This window comes from Pongo abelii, chromosome 8, assembly GCF_028885655.2.
Source record: "Pongo abelii isolate AG06213 chromosome 8, NHGRI_mPonAbe1-v2.0_pri, whole genome shotgun sequence".
Classification (NCBI taxonomy): domain Eukaryota; kingdom Metazoa; phylum Chordata; class Mammalia; order Primates; family Hominidae; genus Pongo; species Pongo abelii.
The window spans coordinates 2,220,048-2,247,033 of NC_071993.2; the positions used below are offsets into that span (position 1 = coordinate 2,220,048).

The 26,986-nt window shown below is 38.7% G+C and overlaps 1 long non-coding RNA gene across 1 annotated transcript in view; it reads left to right on the plus strand.

Moving 5' to 3' along the window:
• Positions 1-26,005, plus strand: part of LOC129048139 (uncharacterized) — a 32,157-nt gene extending 6,152 nt beyond the window's left edge. Inside the window, exons 3-4 of the long non-coding RNA XR_008510236.1 lie at positions 7,905-8,875; positions 25,117-26,005. This is a non-coding gene — a long non-coding RNA (uncharacterized LOC129048139). The remainder of the gene's footprint in view (positions 1-7,904; positions 8,876-25,116) is intronic.
• The last annotated feature ends 981 nt before the right edge of the window (positions 26,006-26,986 follow it).

Here is a 26,986-nt window from a genome sequence, read left to right on the forward strand (position 1 = left end):
TAAAACATTTAAAAGTACATTTAAAATTATACATGTACATTATATATAGAGTGTATGCCATAAGCTACTAATTGCTATGTCAAATGATTCAGCTTATCTTTTTTTGTGAAGCTAGATATTCTGCAAAGAAACACTGCTAACACATTGTCTTACTTTTTGTCAATTTTAGTATGATGATGAGTAACTTATGAGTCAGTATTACCGCACTTCCTGCAGATAAAACTTGAGTGGTAATACCTAAGGTATCAGTGTGTTGAGTTTCCAATTAGCGTAGGCATTTAGGAATGCAAACACGCTACGTGATCTGGGGGCCCTGCTGTGATGACGTGCGCATGTGGTGCCTTGTTGCAGAAAGGCGCCGTCTTCTCTACCGGTTGCACGATAGCTCGGGGTAAACAGCCTTGTGTTACGTCTTTCCTATCACTGTGGCTGCAGCCCAGTATAGATTAAAGGCAGAGACAGCAGGAGGTTACAACGGGGATCCAACCACACCCTCCGCTCCTGAAGCAGGGAGGGCATACTGACTTGTTCCCTGTGGAAGTCCTGAGGCTCCTGTCCTAGTGGACCATGCGTCCCTTGCACCCTCGTGAATGAGCACCCGGCTGTTTTGCAAGATGAGCAGTCCTCCAGGATACCAGCAGACCACCAGGTGGTTACAAGTTCCTGTCACCTGGGACAACCCGTGAAAGAGAACAAAGATCCCTTATTTCTGATGGAATCCCCTCCCCAATCTCCCAACAATCAGTACCAAAAGCCTAAGAAGCTGTTAGCTACAAACTCCTGCCTTGGGTGTGGTCGGGCCCTCTCTGGGGTCCTGCATGTGCAGCTGGGCTTAAGGTTTAGTTTACAGTGGAAAAAGCTTATGGAGGAATAAGTCACTACTTTTTCCTCATATTAATAGTAAAAAACACACCTCTAAGTGGAGATTTTCTACACTAATGACACATGTGCATGTTGGAGCTGGCAGACACTGAGCACATGTGCCAACCACACACGTCCACCTTTGCCTCCTGGACCTCACCAGTATTTTATGAAGATGGATGTGCAGTTCCCATGAAAGGAATTCCCCTCGAGGCACCAGGGGCTGCCTCTCTCTCTGAGCAGCCCGTTCTGCCTCTCAGAGTGGGCTTTCACTTTACAATACATTTCTGTGCCTCTTCTTATCTTGGACTCGCTCTCAAATTCTTTTGTGCAGCAAAGTCAAAAAATCGGAACTAGCCCACCCACCTGCCTCACTCTCGGGCTGCCCTCTGCCTCTAGAACTTTCTCCTGAAAGCCATGAGGAGGGAATGAGTGTCCTCAGTCTGGGTCAGGGTTGAGCTGGTAACGTTCTATAACCCCAGGGGCTGTGCCTTTGCTCAAAAGTATTACATGCATTTTGGGCGGAGGTTTACTAGATTGTTATTTATCAGCCCTTGCAGTGGCAGTGTATCAAATCAATTGAAGGACGAGTCGGGCTTTGTAAAACGTGATGGAAAACATTCGATGTTGGGAAGGTCTTAGTTGATGATGCGAAGTCTTCTATCCTATTATTTCTCACAAGCTCGCGCTTGCTGTGCATTTACAGAGGTAGTGAGCACTAATTGGGGATCCAGAGACAAGTGTGTTATCTCAACTCAGCCAATGACCAGCCTGAGATCTTGGCAAAATTACTCAAAGGAGTGGAGTGTGTGCTTCCTCCTCAGTTATATGTGGTCACTGCTACCTTCTCTACATGACACTTCTTTCTGTTTGTTCAACCAACACCGATGGTGTGCCCAGGCAGTAAGGACATGGTCTTCATTCCCTAGTTCCATAAAACTTAAAATCTGGGGGAGAAAATAAAGATGCCAAGCAAGAGCTGCATAAATGAAAAGACAGATCATCTTCCTGATTGAAAATACTTAACGTTATAAAGGTATTTTAAATAACCCCTCTAGAAAATCTAGAATATAAAAATTCAGCTACGTTATTTGTAATGGAACTTAGTAAGCAAACTCTAATATTAGAGAGAAAGAATATGTACAAAATTAGTCCAGAAAATGTTGAAAAAGAATAATAAAAGGGATTTGAAATACTAAATATGAAAACATCCTATTAAAATACAGTAATTAAAGTAGTAAAAAAAACAGAAAAATCAGTCAATGAAGAAAGGAAGGACTCTGCAAGCCTGGTGTTAGGATAATAATAACATATTTATCAAAGTTTTAAAATAAAAAACACATGCCAACATAATACACACATATAAATATATACATGGAACAAAAAGTTAGAGAAGATAAACACAGACTGTTGGGTTTTTGAAAGGGAATTCCTGATGTTTACAGAGATTACACAAATATAAATTAATGCAGATGAGAGAGTGGCAATTTAATGTTCAAATTAGACTTAAAAATATATACTCCAATAACAAGTATAAAAATTATTGAAAATCGCTGACTTCAACAACCCCTTCCCAAGCATAAATTCCAAATGCTCTCAGCACTTTCATGAAACTGATTATGTAAGCAAGATATTTAAGTTTTTTTCTCGAGCATAAAAAATGGGATATATAGGCATGTGTGTGTGTCTGTGTGTGTATGATATGTGTATATGGTATATGTAGTTATATATACATACATAGTTTTTGTTAGAGCTACTGCATAACTCTGATGCTAACCCAGCAAAAGGTATGATATTTGCTGAAGAAAAGTAGACATCTCTCTATGAAATGAAGACAAATGCTTAATTAAATTATTAGTCTATCTTGCAGTATATTAAAATGATACCTGAATATGAAAAATGAAGATGGCTTCACACTAGAATCTTATAAATAATATTAGCAGTAAGTTAAGTAGAAACATACATCATCATCTCAATAGATTTATAAAACATTTGAAAAAGCAGACAATTTTAAATGTGTATCTGATATAATAATTACTAAACTAAAAGCATAGGAATTTTATACCATTTAATTATATTCATTGCTTTTTCCTGAAATTTTTAATAATCTTATTTTGTCTACATATATATCGTCAAAATTTTATTGAAGGAATCAAAATATGATAAGAAGTCATCATGAAGTGGATTTGTTCATCAAAATTTCTTCAGGGTTTTTCTTTCTGAGGACATGGTGTCACCACGCATTAAAAGACTTTCTAATCCTCGAGTTTATTAACTTAAAATGTTATATGCACACACATACACATATGTAAACACACACACGAGACTTTCCCTTTCTCCCAGGAGCCGGTTGCTTACATGAAATATTAAACAAGTTCTTTCTGAGCTCACAGATAATAAGATGGTAAAATGTTGGCTCGGAACAAGGGTAACAGTCGTTAGAGAAGACACTTTACCTGCAGTTATATTCTGCACCCATTATAAATTAGAGCTGCTTTTCTAAAACCAGCTTCTGTGAAGTATTCTCCATAAGTCACCAACAAGCATAATAAAAAGATGTTTCAATTAGGAGGAAGAACATGACCTAACTGTTTAAAAGAACACTGACAAGAAAGACAATATCATCTTTTTCATTGGACAGTAAGTATAAAACAAAGGAATCCTATTTTAAACAAACGGTGGCTTCTAAAGCATGGATCTTTAGTCTGTGATTGCTGCATTCCTAAGGAGCCTCCTGGCCGTATGTGTGCATATGTTCAACGTCTGTTTCCGTGCATTGCCATTTTACAGATGTTTCGCCAGTTGTCTCATTACTGTAGGCGCACTTGGGAAACAGGATACAAGAAGGAATGCTTGCCCATGGTGTTTTGTTCACCACCGAAATGTCTCAGAAAGTGAGGACAGTGCTGACTGTCAGGCAGAGGAGAGAAGGCAGAGATGTCCATCAGTGCCTGAAGTAGCCCATTCACTGGTCCTGCCTCCAGCATCTTCTTTAAGCAGCTGCACGCTGTGCAGGAGCCCCAGTCCGGGATGCACTTGCCTCTGGGGTTGGGTGGACACCCTTGGTGCCCCTCCATTATGGACTCTCCTGTTACTGCTTCCCTGTCTGATGAAGTTGAGCAATTTCCTCCAGACCGCTATCTGCTCACCCTGTTATTTCCATGCACATTGAAAAAAAAAAAAAAAAAAAAAACCTTAGGAAAATCATCAGTTTGTAACATTTGTCCAGCCTTTTTCTTGTTTCAACATTGGAACAAGACATGCTGGCATTGACATTGTTGCCTTATAAATACCACAGAATGATTTTATTTAAGCAAGCATACGTTTTCCAATGGCTTCTAAAGGCTTTTAATTTGTCTAGCCTACAAATTAAGTTGGCTTACATTAATGTTGATTACATATAAAACACTATTTATCATTACATCTATTCTCATTGAATGTATAATAGACAATTATGGTTTATAACTTATGTCTTCCGTGTTACATATAAAATTTTAACTTACAAATTTCCCTTTTATTCAAACTTATTTTTATTTATATAACTCAAATGTATAGGATACATTTATATTCAATGTGCAAACATTAGCCACAATTAGCTTTCCTTAACTTCTTGTCTCTCTTATGTGATAATGCCAATATATCTCTTATTGTATCAAAATATATTCAGTTTATCAAAAAATGGGTATATATTGTAACAAAGTTCTGTGTAATTCTAAGAGTAATTCTAATAGAGTCCAGGCCAATCTCAGACTCATGAAATTATTTTACTGTAGAATTTGCAACAAATGAATAAGACAAAGTTGAAATAAATGAAGTATGATAAGTCTTTTTGGTAATGAATGCAATATTTCAGAAGAGTCTGTACATACTAATGTGATCAATACAGAAAGAGAAGAGATATTCTAAACTTGAGTCCAGGGCAATTCAATATTCAGAACAAATTTTGGATTTATTCCAACTGATAGAAATTTATTGGTTCATCCAATATAGTTAAAAACAAAACAAAGAAGAACAATAACCTGTCCGGCTGTGAGGAGTTAATACTTAAGAGAATATCAACCTTGAGACCCGATGGATGAAAATGTTCTTAAAGAAAAGCAGACCTGAATGACAATGGTTCAGTTACTGTTAAGAGACTGAGTTCACACTATGAGCATAGAACAGACTACATATATGTACATTTTATGATCAAGGAAGGTTATGTGAACGATAACGAAGTCAGGAGAAATTCACAGGAGGATATTATGTCCATATGTAGTTTGTGTGTAAGTAAAAGTTATGAAGTGTCCAAATCATGGTGATCAGCCCTTCCATCTTTAGAAAGTGGAGACACTTCTGGTTAGAACACAAAGCATCCTGGGAAATCATGAGCCCATGAAACACACAGGATCTCTGAAGCTTAACAGTGCATTTTAATGTTCAGAGTAATGATTTTCATTAGACTGCCTCTTAATCCCTTCCCGCCTGGGAAAATGTTTCTCACCTCAAGAAATTGTAAACCTGTTAGAAAGTTCTGATTAAGTCACCTTACAGAAATAGAATTTTCATTCACTGGAACATTTCTAAATGTATCCTGATATAAGTTTTAGATAGCAGGAAGTTGTAAACATGAGCTTCGTAGGCAAGATAAATGGATCAAACCCTGGCCCTTTACATTGAATATTTAGACGACTGTGGACAATTAATTCAATGTTATGCTCAGTATGGTATAAGCAACACACATAGCAGTCCCGGTGAATAATAAAAAGCCCGTGTCTCAATTTTCTAGAATAAAATAAGATTAAAATGTGTTTTATATATCTGTGTGAAAGCTAAAAAATGTTGTACATAAATTATAGTAATTTTTCAGGTTACTCACTTTCAAAATCAAAAAATTATTTCAATAGATAGAAGATAATGAATATAATGTTTCTATATAATTCAGTCATTTAATAGTTAAATTTCGTGAATGTGTATTTGTTTTATTTTGGATCAACAGAATTAACTAGATTCTGTTAATTAATCTCTTAAGATATTTTTCACCTACTGAAATCATTAAACATTGTCTTCATTTATTATCTCTTTGACACCTTAAAGAACATCTTCACTTTGACAATATGTATAAACTAGTTTCTGTCATTAATGCTGTATCTTTTTAAAATTAAATTGTATTGTGTATATTTAAGGTATATAAATGATGTTATAGGATACATATATATATATACACATATATATACACACACACATACAGTAAAAAGGTTACCATAGTGAAGGAAATTAACAAATGTGATCTCACAATTACCCATTTTTTTTGGCAATACCAGCTAAAATCTACTTATTCAGCATGAGTTCCATACAGTACAACTGTATGACCTGTGGTCCTCAGACAGCACATTAGCTCTCCAGGGCACCTGGTATCCTCTGTCCTGGTCTCCCCATGCAGGATTTTGAGTACACCTGCTTTGTTTATTATACTATTTATTTCCCATGCACAATACCTGTGTTTTTTTTAAATTTAAGATTACAAAGTTACAAAATTCTTGTCACAATTTCTAAAGAAAAGATGGATTTTTAGGGTTTAACAAATTGACTCTGTATGTATGTATATATGTGTGTGTGTGTATGTGTATGTGTGTATTTGTGTGTATGTATGGGTGTGTGTATGTGTGTGTGGTGTCCATAGGTGTATGTGTATGTGTGTGTTGTTGACAGGTTGACAGAATCTACAGCTTAATTTGTGAAGGACAAAAAAGAAGCTAGTTCTTTTGAAAAATAAATAAGAATTGTCAAGTAAAATAACATATATTTAGGAAATACAGGGATTTTTAGAAATGTAATCTGATAAATTTCATTTTATACTATGTTCAGAACTTAATATGCTGTGGAAAAAACACCCAGGAACAGATTATGCCCCACAAACCTCTGGATGACTTAGACAGAGCCTTTTTAACTTCACATCCTCAAGGACTCTCTCCCAACCTAGGTTGCTGGGTAAACTTGCTTATATTCTTAAAATCATGGTCCCACAGGGAACTGTAGTCCCTGGTGATGAATCAGAGTCTCTCCTAGTTATGTGACAGCCAGGGTAAAATTTAAGTTTCCAGATAGAAGCCTGTACAATAGAAGGAACAGAAGATTTGGAGTCAGAATTTCAAATTCAAATCTTTGAATTTGCTGCAAATGACTCTATGATCATCAGCAATTGACTTTGACTCCCTGAAATTTGTCAACTCATCCATTAAAGAGGTATGAAAAATAATACTATCTGTTAGAATTGTTTTGGAAATTTAATGAGCAATGGCACAAGAAAGTGCTTTGTATAATTTAAACTACTATTTATGGTTTTTCTTTTACAAGCTCCAGCTGGTGTAAGGCACACTCTTAATAATATCTTTATTGTTTTTGTTCAGCCCTATCTTAAATAAAGCACCAGAGACAGAGGTGGCTCTGTATCCGTTTTTCTTCTTTCCTTATCAGGAAGAGGTATTTATACCTTCCCAGAGGGATATGTAAATTTATGTATATCATCTTTAAATGGTTTGGTATTTAATAAATTGTAAGAAATGGTATGCTCCACGCATTACTCACTGTTGAACTTACATTGAAATCTACCCATGCTTATAATTTTAAATCTGGCTAGACAAAATGACTCTATTTAGTGAGCTTTTATTTTCACTTTGTGGTGCAATAGCAAGCCCTAAGTTTAAGGTCTAATTCTCTGGATTCTGTGGTGTTCTTTTATTCAATAACAATTTCTAAAATTTATAATTTTAATCAGCAAACAAATATAAACTTTACTGAGCATCAACAGTGTGGTGTGAGCGTAGCATAGATCAGGACTGTAAAGGTTCATATGCCATGAACCTGTCTTCAAGGTGCTCACTAAGTGGGTAGAGAAGCGTGTGTGTGTGTGTGTGTGTGTGTGTGTGTGTGTGTGTGTGTGTGTGTGTGTGTGTGTGTGTGTGTGTGTTACCACTAGAGGGTAGCTTCAGAACTCATCTTATAATTGTTAAAGTAATGCATGTTATCCCAACTTCCATTTCTAATCTCCTCTCAACCCACAGGTCAAAGGTGGCTATGTTGACATAATCTTTCACTTTCTCAACTATGATAATCACAAGAAGCTCTGGCATTGTCTTTTAAAGATGTGTTGATGAAGACATTGTCGTCATTGTGAATTACTTCAAGCATCAAGGAAGTCCGTCCATGTATTCTTTCTGACAGAGAGCAGGTTCTTACATCTGGAACTAAAAGCAGGTGCAATGGATTGAATAATTCATAGACAGTCTCACTCAGCCTCACATACACCAGCAGTTCTGCAGTGGGGGCGATTTTGCCCTCCAGGAGACATTTGGTGGCATATGATCACAATTTTATTGTCACACTGTGGAGTGTCCCTGGCATCTAGGAGGTAACATCTGAGGATGTTACTGACCAGCCTGCAGTGCACAGGACGGTCCCCGCAACAGATGATGCAGCCCAGGATGTCCGAGTGTTGAGGCTGAGAGCCCATGGTTAACCATCAGTCAGAGGCCGGAGGTATCTCAGCAGAACACTCACACCAGACGTCTCCTTCACAGCCATGCCCGAGCACATCTACTGCTATGACAGTAAAGTGACAGTGAAACCCGCCTCTGCCTTCCCATCCTTTTCAGGTATCAAGTCAGCAAAGTGAGCTTAGAAATTAAGAACTGCAAATATTCTTACAGTTTATTAAACTTTTATCCTTTTACTTGTGTATGAAGAGAACTCAAATATTCAAAGTTAATCAGCAACTTAGCAGTGAAGTCAGAACAGAAATTCCTCTGTCTAGAACCCAAATTCCTTGAGTATGAAATTTACAATGCACTGGCAGAGAGGGAAGCCTGGCAAACCAGCCGTCTGGAGGGACCTGTTTGCCTGGGTGATATCTGCAGGCCACACTGTCCTGGTTTCTGGATTCAGAAGGTTTGGTGTCTGTCTACAGGGACACACAGCACTCTGGTGCTGGCGTGGAGACTGAACTGGAGCAGATTCAAGACTGAAAGAGTTAGAGGTAAGTGTGCATTCCTTTGTGTTTTCTCACTTCTTTACAAAATACGGAGGAGGCCTGATGCAAGATGACGTTTATGTAGTTTCATCTTACTTTTTTATTTAACTCTAATTGTTCCATTTATTTATTTACTTATTCATTTTTCCACTTACCTATTTTTAGCTGCTTCAATAATGATGTCCTTGTCTGAACATCCCAAACAATTCTTCCTTCAATCTGTATTGGCCCAATTAGTCGCTTCTCAGCAATATTTGTTTAGTTATGTACTAGCTTAAGCCTCCCTCCAAGTAGCTGTTTTAATCAGCGATATTCACAATTAGAATTGTTTCCTTCTAGGAGCTGAAAGTCTGTGGTTAGTTTAACCTAGAGGGTGACTTATTTTGATGGCCGGAAACTTCTGCCTTCGTTCAAAGGAGTATTCTGAGTCTTTGGACCACGGCTGCTACTTTCCCCTGACAATGTGAAGTGGAAAGAGCTTTTCCTGTTTTACATTAAATGAAGGATGTGCTGAATATAATTTCCTCGCCTGTAAAGAAAAACTTTCTCGAACACAATCTCTTTGTGATCCTAGAAATCACCAGCCCAGGTCAATGCATCTTAGATCAGTACCTTTGAATCAGTCTCAGTATCACGTGGGCTACTCTGCCATACCACGTTCCTGATGTCTCAAAGCCTTTACATTAGAGAGTTAATTACCAATTTTTTAAAAAGCCAACAAATGCATTCTTGATCTATAATGTCTTTATTTAATAATATAATTTGATAATAGTCTCCATCTCTTGGGATGGAAATTGAATTTCTCCAGAAGCAGAACATAGAGACCTTTATGTGAGAATGTTGCAGACCTGCAGATATTTCTCCCTCATGAAGCTGATCCCTATGAGTCTGCAGATATTTCTCGCTCGTGAATCTGATCCCTGCACTTCTTTGACAGCAATAAATCCTGTCTTAATTCAGGTGCTAGAGAGGCCAACAGAATTGCCTGACTTTAAACCACTGTTCCCAAGTTCCCAGCTGTCTTTACTGGTCTCATCTTCCTATTGCCGACTACACATGGAACTATCCAGTTCTATGACTGCTTAATTGAATTCAGCTCATTTTAAAAATTACAATTATTTTGACAATGATACTTCAACTTATAATAATTGACTGTTGAGGTCAAGTGAATAATAACATCGGAAAGCCCCTGGAATTGAGGATTATAGCATAAATCATTCACATGAGACCTTTATGTGTCTGCAGACATCATTACATCACTATGAATTTTCCTTTTTTTTTTTTCTCTGTCACTCAGACTGGAGTGCAGTGGTGTGATCATGGCTCACTACAGCCTCCACTTCCTGAGCTCAGGTGATCCTCCCACGTCAGCCTCTTGAGTAACTGGGACTGTAGGAGTTCACCACAAGTCCTGGCTAATTTTTGTATTTTTTTGTAGAGGTGAGTTTTACCATGTTGCCCAGGCTGGTCTCAAATTCCTGAGCTCAAGCAATCAGCTTACTATGAATCTTCATAGATGGTAGGATCCTGAAAAAGTAATCATTATAAATGTAGATCTTTATGACTGATCAGGTTCTGAATCTGCCCAGACCCTCTAGGAGAATGTTTTCAGTTGTGTTTTTTTCACAACTAAACTGAAGTATTTGATTTGAACTAGTTCTTAAATACCACTTTAGAAGAATCGAATTCACACTTTAAACAACATGAGGCAGGACGGAGAGTGTAAATTATGTTTAAAGTAGTTAAATGTGAAACACTCACAGTTTTTTTTTGTTTTTTTTTTTTTTTTTGGTCATAGGTGTTAGGAACTTCTTACCAAAATATATAAAAATTTATTTTTTAAAAAAGCTTTTCATTGTGGATGTCAAAAATCCATCAAATTTCCCTACTGAGTTTATTTACTTCTATTACCACATTGTTCTTAAGAAATTATTGAAATGGGAAAATAATAGACAAACGTAAAATATCAGAAATACAAAGTCTCATAATTTGGACGATAGGAGTCTGTGACCGCTCAAAATGCAGAGATGACCTCGTCTTTTTTTGTCTTCTGCCGCCCTCTTCCTCCATGTCCACGTCTGTCTTTTGCTTCTGTCCGTCCTCCCACCCAGCCTTGGCTTTGCCCGCCCCTCCTCCAGGGCTCCCTCTGATTTAAGGCTCTTATTCCAGGCGACCTGTCAGTGTCTCTCCCAGGCCTGACCTGCTTTGCGGCTCATCACATGCAACACTAGGTGGCCAATACAGGGATTTGGCAGCAAATGAGCAGCGATTTGCAGAGGGCAACACTTAGGGTGGTTTTAGCTGATTGTAACGTGGAGAGCTATTTAATAATTACTATTTGATTATAGCCATTTTCCTGTAGCAAAAATCAAAAATGTGGAGGACATGCACTTCTGGCCAAGTAGAGTCACAGGCCCTGGGTTTACTCTCTTGCCTGAAACAATGAATATGTAAAACCAGAAAAAGTCTCTAAAACCATGTTTTTCAAGACGCCGGATATTCAGCAACGAAGCACAGCGATGCTGAAGGGACAGGAAAGGAAGAATGGCGCTGATTTCCTTCTCTGGCGACCTCAGGGGGTCTTCTGGCCACGGCACAGGGAGTGGGAACCCAGGAAGGTGCTGCAGTCCCGGCAAGGCAGGGAGGGGGCGGCTCAGGAGAAGTCAGGGCAGTGCAGGTTCCAGGTCACGGTGCTGGAGGGACGAGGGCTGCACAGAAGGGTTGCAGGACTTTTCCTAAGTTCAGCTAAAGAGAGGGTCCTTGTCACACGGCCCCCAAAATTTAGGCTTGCAGACGATTTGAAAAGTCATAATAATGAGATTTATTGGGCAAAAAGGAAAAAGAGGGGAAGAGGGACTCCCCACGCGGCAGAGCTTGTGCTCCTGCAGGCTTCCTGCCTCACAGATTGAATCCCAGGTTCCACACAGGAAGAGGAGGGGTCGGGCTCCAGGAAGAGGAGGGGCCGGGCTCCAGGAAGAGGAGGGGCCATGCACCTCCTCACTGCATAGGATGCGAACTTCCCGAGGCTGCGCCCTGGTTGCCAGTCGGTTGAGTTTTGCCTGGGAGCCCTTCGAACCTGGCTGTCTCAGAAAGACAGCTCAGGACAGCTGCAGGAGTCCCCCTCCAGGGTTCCAGGGTGCAGCAGGGTCCTGTCACTGCTTCTGAGGACACTTGCCAGGACAGGGGAGGATAACCCGAGAGAATGGGCCGGAACTCACTCAGGACTGAAAACTGGGGCTGTGCCATCCCTACAGACAAGAACAGCCTGTAATTCATGGGGCCCTGGGTAGAGTCGTGAGCAGCCTTGCTTCTGTTTTGCTGCGTGATCAGCCTAGACTAATATCACATGCTCTGGTTTTGCCTAAAATTCTTTAAAGCAAGATTCAGAGGAATCACACTCTTAACTGTGTCCTAGCAAAAACCACAATCACATTTCCAACAAAACAGTAACCTCCGGCCCCCAACAAGAGAAAAATTCACAATGCCTGGCAGCTGATTACAGACAACCAGGCACAGCACAAAAGCAGACAAACAGGCTCACGTTTAGAAAAATGATCACTCAATCAACATTGAACTAGATCAGACACGTAAGTTAAAATTAGCAGACAAAGTCATTGATGCAATTATTATGATTGAATTTAACATATTGAAAAGTTGAATAAAGACCTGGAAGACAGGAATAAAATAACTCAAACCGAAGAAAAATTAAGTCAAAGGGATAAAATACTTCATTTTAAAACCTAAATTTATAAAATTTATAAAAAACATAGAAAAATACCTTTTTAATCATGGGTTAATTAAAGATTTCTTAATGTAACATGAAAAGCATGATTCATTAAATTAAAAAATCATAAATTAGACTTCATCTATATTGAGAAGTGTTATTTGAAAGATGTTGTAAGAAGAACGACAAAAATACCACCTGAAATTATCTTTGCAAGATGTGTATCTGATAAAGGACTTGTATCCAAGATATATAAAGATCTATACAAACTCTCCAAGTTCAAAAATAAGAAAACAGTTAATACAACTAATAAGTTTGCAAAAGTTTTAAAGATAAACTTAATCAGATATGAGATGACAAATATGCATGAATATTTAAAAAAGCTCAAATTCATTAGCTATTCAGGAAACCCAAGTGAAAGCCAGCATAGTATCTTATAAGATGGCTACCTTTAGGCCGGGCGTGGTGGCTCACGCCTGTAATCCCAGCTCTTTGGGAGGGTGAGGCGGGCAAATCACAAGGTCAGGAGTTCAAGACCAGCCTGACCAAAATGGAGAAACCCCGTCTCTACTAAAAATACAAAATTAGCCGGGCATGGTGGTGCATGCCTGTAACCCCAGCTACTCAGGAGGCTGAGACAGGAGAATCGTTTGAACCCAGAAGGTGGAGGTTGCGGTGAGCTGAGATCAAGCCATTGCACTCCAGCCTGGGCAACAAGAGCGAAACTCCGTCTCCAAAAAAAAAAAAAAAAAAATTGGCTACCTTTTACAAGGACTGACAGCACAAATGCCTGTGTGAAGGTGGAGCAAGTGAAGTGACTCTCTTACCCATTACTGCTGGGAATGCATTATTGCACAACTGCTTTGCAAAGCAATTTGGCAATTTCTTTAAAATTGAAATATATGCTTTCTATATGTCCTTACAAAGGACATGGATGTCTATAAGAGCTTTATTTGCAACAGTAGAAAACTGAAAGTAACAAAAACTGCCGTGAAGAGGTGAAGGGAATAAACAACATTTGGTATATCCTTATAAGGGAATATTATTTAGCAATTAAAAGGAATAAGGATGCCTGCAGAAACATGGATTACTCTTAAAAGAAGTACGCGGAGTAAAAAAGTTAGAAAAAAGCAGTGCGTACTTTATGTTCTCATTTATAAAGATTTCTTGAAAGTGGAAACTGAGCTGCCGGGACGGGCGGTAGATCAGTGTGTGCTGAGGGTGGCTCACTGGCAGTGGTAGGAGGAAGGGGCCTCACAGCGACACAAGGAAACATACGGGCATTTTTCTCCCTTTCCTGGTTGAGGCAACTGTGCCAGGAATGAATACACAAATCACAGCTCACCAAATTGCGACGCTTAAATAAATGCATCTTATTATATGCAAATTTACCTCAATACAAATGAATTATGTAAATTTGTGGATTACAGGCATAGATTTTTATTTCCTGAAATGCTGTCAATGAGGATCTTTGGGCTTTGATTTTCTTATCTGCTAATGATACTATCAGAGATAGGTGTTTAAAAAGCCCTCCAAAAAAATGCTGATTTTGAGGCATTTTGTCCTTTTTTTCTCCCTAGAACCATTTTGACGGCCATTGATTCACAATAAGGGGTTGTTATCTTTAGATTGAGAAATAGAGACTTAGTTCATACTTTCATCATTCCCTAGCCCCTACAATGCCCCAAATCTGTTGAACTCTTTTTTTCCCCCAAAGAAGCTTCACTAAATTTAGCGCATATATATCCAAAGGAGGCTGATAAAATGGAAAATCACATTCTTATGTTACCCATTTGAAAAACCATCTTTAAATAATAATGCTCAATCTGCCACTTGACAAATCAGTGCAAGGGAGGGCTGATAATATTTCTAGATGACAGTTCAGTTTTTTTTTTTTAGAAAAAAATCTCTAAATTGCCCTTTAATCAGAATAATACTCAGGGAGACTGAGTATCCAGGCAACCGTGCTGAGACTGCTGAAACTGATAAGAAGGCTTCCTCGGAACCTGGTGAGAAAAATCCATCAATTCTCCCTTTTGTAATAAAAGTGTGTTACATTTGATAGCATGTATTTTGGGGGGTGAATATAAATGATGGAAATTGCCTTTTAAAAATCATATAACCATTCAGTGTGCTGAGACGTGGCACAGACATCTCCATGTGCAAATGCGCTTTGCAGCTCATATGACCCCCTTTATAACATGAATCACTGTCAAGGGAATGCCTGACTGTACAAAAACTGGCCACAATTGAGCATCTATCACTGAAGATCTCTGAGTAGGGCTCCTCTGTAGGTTATGCCAGATCATTGGTGGTAATGCAGAGGACCACAGAGGTGTGGGCAGAGCTTATGTCCCAAAATACAGGAAAGGATGAAACTAGGGAGCTGGTGGTGAAGGACATATCGTCTGTCTGTTGTGAATGGATGAACTTCAGCCCTATCCCTTAATAGCAAAATTTCTTAACAAAAGCGAAATTATCTGCGTTGCACCAAAAAAAAAAAAAAAAAAAAAAAACTAGGACAAAGGGAATTCTTGATAGATGATGAGGCAAGGTGCCCCAAAGCTGTTCTATGGTATTAGCCAACTCTTCCCTCTGGCAAAGCTAAACAGAAGAGGAGTTTCATTATCAGGGTGGTGGCATCAGAGGTCCCCAGTCAGAGATTCCAGTAGAGACTGCCACGTATGGACACCTGGGCAAGACTCACACAGTTACAAGTCCCAGCTTCCTTTTTTAGGATAAATATATATCGTCTTAAGAGTCAGTGTGAAGACTCAATGGAACAGACCCATAGTACCTCCTTCATCTGCATTTTATTTGAAATTTTACTTATTCACTTTTATTTAATTAATTAGTTTATTTATTTTGAGACAGAGTCTCACTCTATTGCCCGGGCTGGAGTGCAGTGGCAGGATCTCAGCTCACTGCAGTCCCAACATCCCAGGCTCAAGCCATCCTCCTACCTCAGCCTCCCAAGTAGCTGGGACCATAGGCATGTGCCACCATACCCGGCTAATTCAGGGCTTCATCATGTTTCCCGGGCTGGTCTCAAACTCCTGGGCTCAAGAGATTCACCTGCTTTGGCCACCCATCTTCTGCATTTTAATTGTTTAAGAAAGGTGTTTTCTATCACCCCTCCTAATTATGCATTGCAATTGACAAAACATTTTAACTTGGACAAAATATTAATTTAGTTTTGAAAAAAAGTATTTATCTCCTGTAGAGGAACAAACCCTGCACTTCCGCAAGGAGGAAACCAGCATTTCCTCCTAGCATAGGAGGAAAAATAAAAATTGAAGTCTAAATGTGTAAACTTCAGTAAGGATATTAAAATGTCTCAGTGTCAACTTCTAGCAGATGGGGATGTTTAATCAGGTTGACAAATGCCATAGATAGTTGTGAGTATAATGGATATCAAAAATATTTCAAAGAATTAAATAATGTCTTCTACTATAACATAATCAAAGTATCACGATTATCAATCGTAATTTCTTCTGCCTTTTTGTTTTTCTTGGATAAATGTTGATATTAAAATGAGAAAACAATTATCATTTGTTTTACTATTGTAATTGTATCTTAATTTCTTTCAGAACTTTTAATTTTCATAACTTTTATTGAATTTTGAATTTACTTAGACAACTAAATTAGACAAAGTTATAAAAATTAAAGTGCTTTACCTTTGAACTTCCTCTTGGACTGTTCTCTGCTTTACAATACTTACCCCCATTTACGTATTCATTTATTAAATAATTAAGTTCTACTCTGCACTATGCTAGTTGCAAGAAACTCAGGTTTGGTTCAGGTGTTACATCATTTACAGTCTAATGGAAAGCACAGCTATTGTGCAATAATAATAAGCATAAAAGCAAATAATTGAGTGATAATTAGGATTAATGCAGTGTTATCAGAACGCATAATAAGCAGATTTAATCTAGTCTGAGGCTGCTGAAGGACAATTAGGAAAATATCTTTGGCAAAATGACAGTAAGGACTTTGGTCTCACCTCTAGGGGTATTAGGAAACTATAGAAGGGCTTTAGGCAGATTCTGTTTAAGCAGATTACTCTTATTCATGCAATATTATATTTTCTTCATGAATAAGTGTACTTTGACTGTTTTGTGTGACATAAAGGTGCATATGTGATTTCAGGTGAATTTAAAAATTGATGTGCTTGAGTGTTGGCTTAGAATGAGTTAAAACAGAGAATGAAGTAAATAGATGTAAAGGAATATAACGTAAATGCAACTTGCTGATATACTGAATACAGAAGTTGAAATTTTCAACTGGAAGATGACAACGTAAGCCATAAATATATATGACACGGTTTGATTCTGTGTCCCCACCCAAATCCCATGTTGAATTGTAATCTCCAGTGCTAGAAGTGGGGCCTGGTGGGAGGTGCTTGGCTCATGGGGACAGGTCCCTCATGCCTTGCTGAGTGAGTTCTCATGAGATCCAGTTGTTTTAAAATGTATGGCACCTTGGCTCTCCCTTGCTTTTGCTTTTACCATGTGACCTGCCTACTCCTCCTTCGCCTTCTACCTACCTTAGGTTTGGGAGTTGGATGAGTGACCATTTCTCTATCAACTGGCTGTAGCCAGGTTGAAGTTTTGAGGTGCAAATATCAAAAATTATGCTGTAGGATTGCTGTGTGTCAACCTACTAATGCCAATTTTCTTCCACTGATTGTGAACATGCCCCCTATCCTTTGATAATTAAATACAACCTAGGATCTAGGTGTCCCCTTTTCAGTGAGAAAACCCATTTTAATTGAGATGTTTTCTACCTGCATCCTGTACCTTCGTTAAATAGCAACCAAAACATTCTTCAGGGATAATGAAATCCCCTCAACAAATATTTATTTATCAAGGTCTTCATGAAAGACTTACATTGTGGGCCCTTTTGGAAATAGAAGATGGGTTTGCAAATTGCAAATGATAAATCATCACCATCTAAGTCCTTGGGTCATTTTCTGCACTTTATAGCACACAGTGCATTAGATCTCAGGTTAATTTAGCTATAGGTAGTACTGAGTTCAGATTCCAGTGAATCAACTGAGCCAAAATTAAAACATTCACAGTCATTTGAGTCATTACATGTAAGCTGGTGTCTCCTGAAACTCTTTCTCCGAATAATTTCAGCTCCCTATAAACTGTGGTCTTTCCTGGTAAGATTGCATTCTCACAGGACCTGTTCCTAGACACATTCTTCAGGAATTTACACCTATAAATTCAAAACATTTTGTATTTTTAAAGTGTGTATCAACTTGCATGGAAGATTGTAGGCAGAAGGCATCTGGAGGGATTTAGGAAATGTGGATATTCTCCCAAGGCACAGAGATAAATTTGGAAGAGAACCGAACCATAGAGCAGCATCTAGAATGCAATGCAGGTGCCAGAGGCTGGCTATTAGATTTGATTTTTATATTTAAGGTAAAAAATGCAGGCTAATTGGGCTAAAAACAAACACATTCAGCTTCTGGTGAAACATTTCATGAATCAGAATCAGTTTCCCAGAAGCACATGTACCCCTTGAACCTAAAATAAAAGTCACTACATATATATATATATATATGTATATATATACACGTATATATATATACGTATATACGTATATATATACACACGTGTATATATATACGTATATACGTATATACGTATATATATACACGTGTGTATATATATACGTATATATGTGTATATATACGTATATATGTATATATATAAGTATGTATATAAGTATATATAAGTATATATATACTTATGACTATATGAATATATATGTTATATTTTCTATGCTTATTACTTTATATTAGTAATATATTTTTATATACTTATAGCTAATATGCTATATATACTTGTAGTATACTTATATACTATGTTAATATATTAATATATAAGTACAAATATGCTTATATAAGTACTATATTAACACATAAGCTTATTAGTACTTATATATTGATATAGTACTTATTACTATATATGTGTATCTGTATATAGTAATCAAAGGAGCTTAAATTTGAAGCTGCAGTTAATTTATTTTCCCTGCTGCATTATATTTCGTTACATACACATACCAGAAAATGTCATCCATTCTTGAGTTGATAAAAATTGGGTAATTAAAAACACACAACACAGCAGAAGCCTCGAACAGCAGTTTGTTTTGTTTGTATGTTTTTTCCTCCAAAAGAGTGTAGGAATAATGATTTACTACTAGGTGGGTTCCATCCTGGACAATTTCCACTGCACCGTCAGTCCCGATGCATATGAGGTGTGACTGTGTAAACGGGGCCAACAGTCAGGTTTCAGGGGGGCACAGGATGGTTGGAAAGAGTGGTCGTGCAGGTAGGATGGGGGGACCGTGGGATTGAATGGGGATTAGGACAGTGGAGATGCTTGAAGATTAGAGTGGTTACTCTATGTAATTACCCCATGTACTGCACCCACTTCAAAAAGATCAGCCTGTAATTTAGGAAGATTTACTGTGCTGAGATCAACTTTGTTTTGGCATAATACATTTATGTTGCAGCCACACCGGGTTTTGCGTGTTAATCTCTGAGGTTCAGGGAAAGATTAAACCTTCCCATAGGATGTATAGGATGTAACAGCTGCAAGTGTCTTCTTTTTTTTTTTTTTTTTTTTTTGAGACGGAATCTCACTCTGTCGCCCAGGCTGGAGTGCAGTGGCGTGATCTCGGCTCACTGCAAGCTCTGCCTTCCGGGTTCACGCCTTTCTCCTGCCTCAGCCTCCCGAGTAGCTGGGACTACAGGCGCCCTCCCCCATGCCTGGCTAATTTGTTGTATTTTTAGTAGAGACGGGGTTTCACCGTGTTAGCCAGGATGGTCTTGATCTCCTGACCTCGTGATCTGCCCGCCTCGGCCTCCTAAAGTGCTGGGATTACAGGCGTGAGCCACTGCACCTAGCAGCAAGTGTCTTTATAACAATATACAAACACACATATATTGTCTTACATCTTCGTGTACAACCACGGATCTCTGTTAGCTAATTTTTATTTATTTTTCTGTCCAAGTAGCAGGAGTGCGTTATTTAGAAATATGGGCACAAAAACGATAGGAACTACCCAGAAGTTAAAGTACTTTCCTTAATTTCTAATGTGAGGGGGCAGGAGAAAGGGGTGTGTGGATGAGTGGAAAAAACCAAGACTCTTTGTAATCATGTGACTTCAGCTATACTTTAAAATCTGTCTCTGTATACAGTGTAGATAAAAATCAATGAAACAAAATGTAATAAAGTAACAGCACGCAAGAGAGAAACAGAGAATTATGCTCTGTTTATAAAGTGTATGAAATGAGTAATTTTGGGCACATAGAAGACAGGTCATATGTGGGCTCAAAAACAGCTGCTGGTGACATAAATATAAACCTGTCAGTTGGTTCCTGACCTTAAGGAAATTGACATTTAAGAAAACTGAAGAAAACATTTCCGCTTTCGTCTATGTTATCATAGCTTGTATTATTCTCTCATTAAAGTCAACGAAAAATAGCTGAATAAACTGCACAAAAGCTCAAACTGCTTGAAGTCATTGGAAAGCAACCAATACACATAGGAACTGAGGAAAAATGACCCTGAAGAAAAGGAAATTACAAAGCACTGAGCCTGAAATTCTGCCTGGAATTTCCTCTCTGAGCACTTGTTAAATTCTAAACTGATAAGAGGTGAGAAGCCTAGAAATCAAAAGAAAATAGCTTCTAAGAAGCTCAACCCCAAGCAGAGCTGAACAGACAAACACTTTGCTATGTATCACAGGTGTCCAAGAGAAAAATCTTAAAGAGCCCCACTTCAAGAGTAGACAGTGACATTAAAAATGAACCAGCTATTACAAAGTCACTTCAGTCTCTGCTTACATCAAAGAGAGCTTTTGTCGTTGTAACTGTGGGCCAGAATAAAATAAAGTCTGATGTGGAAAAAGAAAACAAGACAGATCATTTACTATTTTTAATGCCTAATGTGCCATCTTCAATAAAAACCACTTAATGTCTAAGAAGCAGACCGGTAGGTAAACCAGATACTATCAGTCTCCAATTCTAAGCTAGGATCAATATGTTTAATATATTAGAAAAAAGGATAAAAATTTCACCAGAGGACTAGAACCTATAAGATAGAAAGTATAGATACATAATTAACTATTATCAAATGTATTAATCCAGTAGAAGTGCTTGCTAAGACATTAGAAACAGTAAAAGAGAGTACTAATAAACCGGAATATAGATCAGGAGAAAGTATTTAGAACAAATCATAAAATGAAGAAATAATGAAGAAAACAGATACAAGTTTAAAAGATACATCTAGCCCTTGGTGAATAGGTCTAAATACATGTAATTTTTATTCTCAAAACATTTACATTGATGATGATGGTGATGAAGGCCAAATAAAGACATTTGCAGTCAAATATAATACAATCTGGAAGGATTAATCACCTGTAGACCTGAACTAGTAAACATATCAAAGTGAGTTGTTTGGCAGAAGTGGAAGGATTCCAGAGTCTTGGCTGTGCCAGAAGAAAGAAGTCGGGAAGGATAACATGTGGTTAATACTAAATATATATTAATTATTTAAAATGAAAATAACACTCATGTCAATGGCATTTTTTCTTTCCCTCTGTCACTGAGGAAGGGGAGATGAGACTGGGTCTCATGGAAGCCATTGTCCTGTCATTGTCCTGTCATCCTCACCATGGATGCACTCTCCTTCTGCTAGAACGTGTTTAGAACGAGTCTCCTCAGGACCGTCACATAGCTGTTATTTTTAGATAAACCAAACTTACTGAAATACTTTTAAGAAATACAAAGACTTGAGGAATCACTGTGAAACTATAAAATGCCTAAGCTCCCTCCAGCTTGCGTTCCAGGCTCCACTCCCTGCCTTTCCTACTCTGAGGGATGAAATTTTGCTCTTGAGCCAAACTTCTGCTCCAAGCCATGTTGGTGAATTTCTTTATTTCTAGTCCCCGAGCTGCCTCAACATGAAAAGGAGACAATACTCAAGAACCATCACTTTATCCCAAGTGTCATGCTTTCTTGACATTGTCTCTGAGCAGATTGATAGGCATAGGACTGAAATAAAGGTCTCAAACTATAATGTGTGTGTAATTAATGGTCTCTTTGCTCAATGTTTTCTTTTGTGATTCCCATTAAATTTTGTCTTAAGATGTCTTCGTATATGCCAAATAATTATGGCAACTTGACTGCTGGTTCTGGACATGATGGAGTAAACATATTCTACTCCATTCAGATGATTACAGTTTAAAAATCTCAGACATATAGAAAACTAGATCAGGAAACTCTTTTTTTTTTCTTTTTTGAGACGGAGTCTAGCTTTGTCACCCTGGCTGGAGTGCAGTGGCGCGATCTCGACTCACTGCAAGCTCTGTCTCCCAGGTTCATGCCATTCTCCTGCCTCAACCTCCCCAGAAAACGTAAAGACAGAGAAAAGAAGTCAGATTGTCTAAAGAGACATGGGAAAGGATACAGTCGTGACTTCCTTTTTTCTCCCCTCCAGAAATGCCCAGTCTGGAGAGGCCCTTAACCTGGAAATAATGATGGAGATTTTATAAAATGCCTAAGAAAAGCCCATGCTGTCTAGCCACAGGCACCTGAAAGGGGTGGCCCAGCAGGATAGAATTCTGTGGTGATGCTCTCCCTGCCCCGCTGAACACCATGAAATGACACTCGTGTCCTCTCACAGTGGGTGTTCTGCCTGGCTGGGGTGTGGGGGGAGGGTAAGCAGATGGACCCACTGCATTCTTTCCAGGGCTGTGTAAACTCCAAGGCTGCTCCTGAGCGACTCATGTGTGGACCTGACAAGAACTAGCACAGCAAAAGGCATGAGCACTGAACCAGAGTGCCCAGTGCTGCCCAGGTGTCAGAGCTGCCTGTGGGAAGTGCGCCTGCAGGACGGCCAGGCAACCCCACGGAGACTTTGAAAAGTGACATTCGAACCGCAGTCAGCAAACTGGCCAGGACACATGGGCTAGACCTATGTAACAGTCCCTCCTCTGCTGCTATGAAGAAAATACCTGAGACTGGGTAACCTACAAAGAAAAGAGGTTTAATTGACTCACAGTTCCTCATGGCTGGGGAGGCTTCAGGAAACTTAGAATCATGGCAGAAGGCACCTCTTTACAGGGTTGCAAGAATGAGAATGAGTGCCAGCAGGGGAAATGCCAGACGCTTATAAAACCATCAGATCTCGTGAGAACTCACTCACTATCACGAGAACAGCTTGGGGAAACTGCCCCCATGATTCAGTTACCTCCCACCAGGGCTTTCCCATGACATGTGAGGATTATGGGAACTACAGTTCAAGATGAGATTTGGGTAGGGACAGGGCCAAACAATATCAAGCTTTTAGCATGGCCACCTGCTAAAATAAGATTTAAGTAGGAAACAATGTCTCAAAACACAACACCCACAATGTTGAGGATGCATTGGAAAATTACTCACCGACCAAGATCAGAATATCACAACCCTAATGAGTTAAGACAAACAACAGACACCAACAACAGGATAAACAGATGACTCTATACGACAGGATTTGCTGTCCTCAGGCTGTGGCTGGGTGACTAAAAACCTATGAATGAAATGTATTCCCTTTTACTATGGAGAGAGCATCTGCATTTATAAATAACCTTTTGGGCCCTTAATTGGACATCAGGCAAATAAACTGAGAGGCTCTTGGAGACTGAATCCTAGTTTAAAGCATCGGGCACACAGAGATGCTTTATTCAACAAATATATTTCATAGATGCCAACTGGTGAGGTTAAATCAGAGTCTCTGCCTTCTAGAAACTTGTAATCAGTCAGAAGATATGAGGCACATTCATAGATGGCCACTGTTTAGGCAAACCCTGGATCATGTATGCCCAATTACATGCTCTTACGCATGAGTGAGTGGCCAGGGGAATCCATCCTCACGTCTTTCTGCAGAGTGCATTGGACCCAGGTATACACATGATGGATTTCTATACTTGTAATTTCAAATGTACACAAACATGTCTCCTCTCTCATAACTCCGTAGCTGTCAGAGGAAGGAAAGTTAGTGAGGAACATCTGCATCCAGTTATGACAGTACACCACCCAAAAATCAGGGCATGGTTAGACATTATTGTTTAGGAAAAACAATGGTTTTTCTATATAAATAGGTGCATGATCACTAAAACCAATCTGGATTATGCAGAGTTTCTTTTAAAGAAGAAAATAAATACTTTCAAATAAACACACTCACAGTCAACCTGTTGACATTTTATACTTGGAGCCTATTTTTTTTTCTAAGTAATTTTTCTGTCCTGTGTTGACATCACTTAATTAACCAGACCCCTGGGAGATATTGTTTGGCATTTCACAGAAAATGTCAGGGTGGAGTGAAGCGGAGGTTACCGAATTAATTTTAATTAACAGTGAAAAGGACCCCACAGCACCTCTGCCTCTGGCCACACCCTCACCCATACACAAAGACAGAATAAAGGCTCAGATTCTAAGGTGGTCATAAGCTGGTTTCCCCACCTCCCCAGTTCATATGTTAAAATCCTAACCACCTAGATGAGATGTTGGTAGTAAGAGGTAGGGTGGGGCTTTGGGAGAAGATGAGGTCATCAGGACAAAGTGGGATTAGTGGGTCTCTTAAAAAGTGGGTCTCTTACAAAGAGACCCCAGAGAGATCCCTCACCCCTTCCACCAGGTAAGGACACAGGGAGAAGGTGGCCACTTGGCAGCTGGGAAGAAAGCCTTCATGAGAGCCTGACCATGCCTGCACCCTGATCCCAGCCTCCCAGCCTCCAGAACTTGAGGAATAAACTCCTGTTGTGTGCAAGCCACCCAGGCTATGGTCTTTTGTTAAAGCAGCCAAAGGAACTCAGATACTTCCATCACTGCAACCTTAAGAAGATGACACTCTTTCAAAGTTTGGGGCCAACAATGTTCAAAGCATCTTGGGATTTTCCTAAAGTTCCTGGTTAAAGAGTGTTTCAAGCCTTGGTAAACATAGAGCTGACAACCCAGTGTCCCATGTGGGCAGAAAATGAAAGAAATGCATTGTGCTTTGTCACATTGTTTATTTTATTTTTAATTTTTAATTTTTTTGTAAATATAGGGCAAATTTATTAGAAAGAATATGAAAATCCATTGCAAAAACAAATAAACAAACAAACAAAAATAAAACAGGCAGACCAGCAAAAAGAAGGTGACTGCAAGAAAACAAAGACTTGCTGGGGATTTTATAGAATAGTGTTTATGTTGTGTGCTCTAGAGGGCTTTGTGCAGTACTAACAACGCCAAAGTTGCAGTGACCTCACTTGCAGTTAGGTGTCTGGGAAGAATTGGGCACAGCAAAATTGTGAGTTATTTGTGCAGGGGGGCTCTGTATCCTGGACCATGAAGAAAGGCAGAGTTATAGCTTATCTGTCTTCTCGTTTTGCTTTCCTCTGTCCCACCAGCCTAACTCCTTTTCCCCAGTTACGACTCCACACGCACGTTGAATTCTTTTCTAAAACCGTTATTGCTTTGCAGGCATCTGACGTGTAGTCGGGAAGTACGCTGGAGCAGTGCCGCCTCCAGAACAGGGTAGGCCCAGAGGGACTTAATCAAGGATTCTCCAGTGTCCCAGGGGATGCGTGAAACTCTCCGCTGTCTTTCTGGTGTCTGCTTGTCCCTCAGAGCCCCTGATGCTCCAGGTTTCCAGGACACTCAGCTCCATGGGTCATTTGCTCCCCGTCTGCCACTAGATCTTTCTCTTGCTCTCTCTGTTAGCTCCGTGGGAACACAGGTACAGCCAATTTTCAAAGTACCACATAGTAAGTAAGCATCATAGAACAAGTATGTTTCATGCTGTAACTCTTTTTTTATTGACATCTTTCATGGTGGTTACATTATATTCTGTCAGTGTAGCTGCAGGAGCCTTTACTTCATTAAAACTGTATTGTAGCCTATTTGTTTTAAAATTTTCACAAATATAAATGTTGATGCTATTAGCATATTTGTGCTAAACACTTTTGTTTATATATTATTATTATTATTTTCCAAGACAAGCTTTCTATCAATAAAATTATTGGACCAAATGGCTTTTAAATACTTAGGGCTTCTGATTTTTTTTTTAACCACCATTTCTTTCTAAAAAAATTACCAATTAATCCTTCTGGCAAAATTGTGCTAATTTTATTCTATCATCAATAGGAGTATTAAAATTTAAACAAATTTTACAATTTAGCAGACAAGAAATGTTTTGATTTTAAATGTGTATTATGGTAGTAAAGGCATAGATAACACAGTAACTCTATGAAGTTGTGACATGATTTGCTTTATGACATTTTATAAAATTGAACTAGTTTTAATAAATCTGAAATTTATTTGAATTGTGCATATGAGCAAGTTAGAGGAACTAATGAAATAAAAATTGCTGAAAAAAATCAACAATTGTAATGAATATGTGCTTTGTTTGCTGGCTTGTTTTAATATCACAAGGAGCCAAAAGTTTACCTCTACTGTCTGTGATTCTTGATATTAATGGATCAGCACTCTAGGGCTACTGGAAGGAGAATAACTATACTCACATTTAATTTTACATTTCATGTCTACAAAATCAGTTTTATTAGTCAATTCTCTCTTGAATCTCTACATTGCTTCAAAGGAGTCAAGCTCAGCAGATAAGGGTAGAGAGAGATTTGTCTCAGAGATAGTCTGCAAAAAATGTAATAGAGAAAATTATATATATAATGTATTATATTATATATAATATATAAATAAAATAAAATTATATATAATTAAAACATAATTATACATTAAATTATATATATAAATATTATATATATATTTATTTTCCCCTGCCATCAGGGGAAAATAAAATTACAAGTAAGATAAAGGAAATGAGTGCTAGGGAAAGAAATATTTTAGTCTGTTGGTCACAGGGAAAGGGCATCTGAGACCTTGGTGATCTCTTCTGTGTCAATCTTTTTTTTTTTTTTTTTAAAAAAAGGTCCACAACTAACACACGACGGCTGTTTCTGAGGAACAACATGAACTCTAGATGTGGGGGTGACACTATCGTTATCTGAATTGAAAAGAGAAACTTAAAGCCCTTTCCTACAGGTTCTGGCCAAGGCTTTAGATTCTCCTCTAGACACCATTTTCAGAGTTTTGTTGAGACCGCAAATGTAATATGAATGGAGTTGTGGCCGTCTAACCTGCATGTGTTGAAGCCCTGACCCTCACTGTTACAGTATGTAGGGACAGTGCCTCTAAGGAGGTGGCTAGGGCTAAGTGGGGCCATAAGGGTGGCGTAGGATAGGGTTAGTGTCCTTACAACAGGAGGAAGAGGCCAGAGCTCACTCTCTTCCTGCACACCCAGAGGAAAGGCCCTGTGAGGACACTGTGAGAAGGCTGT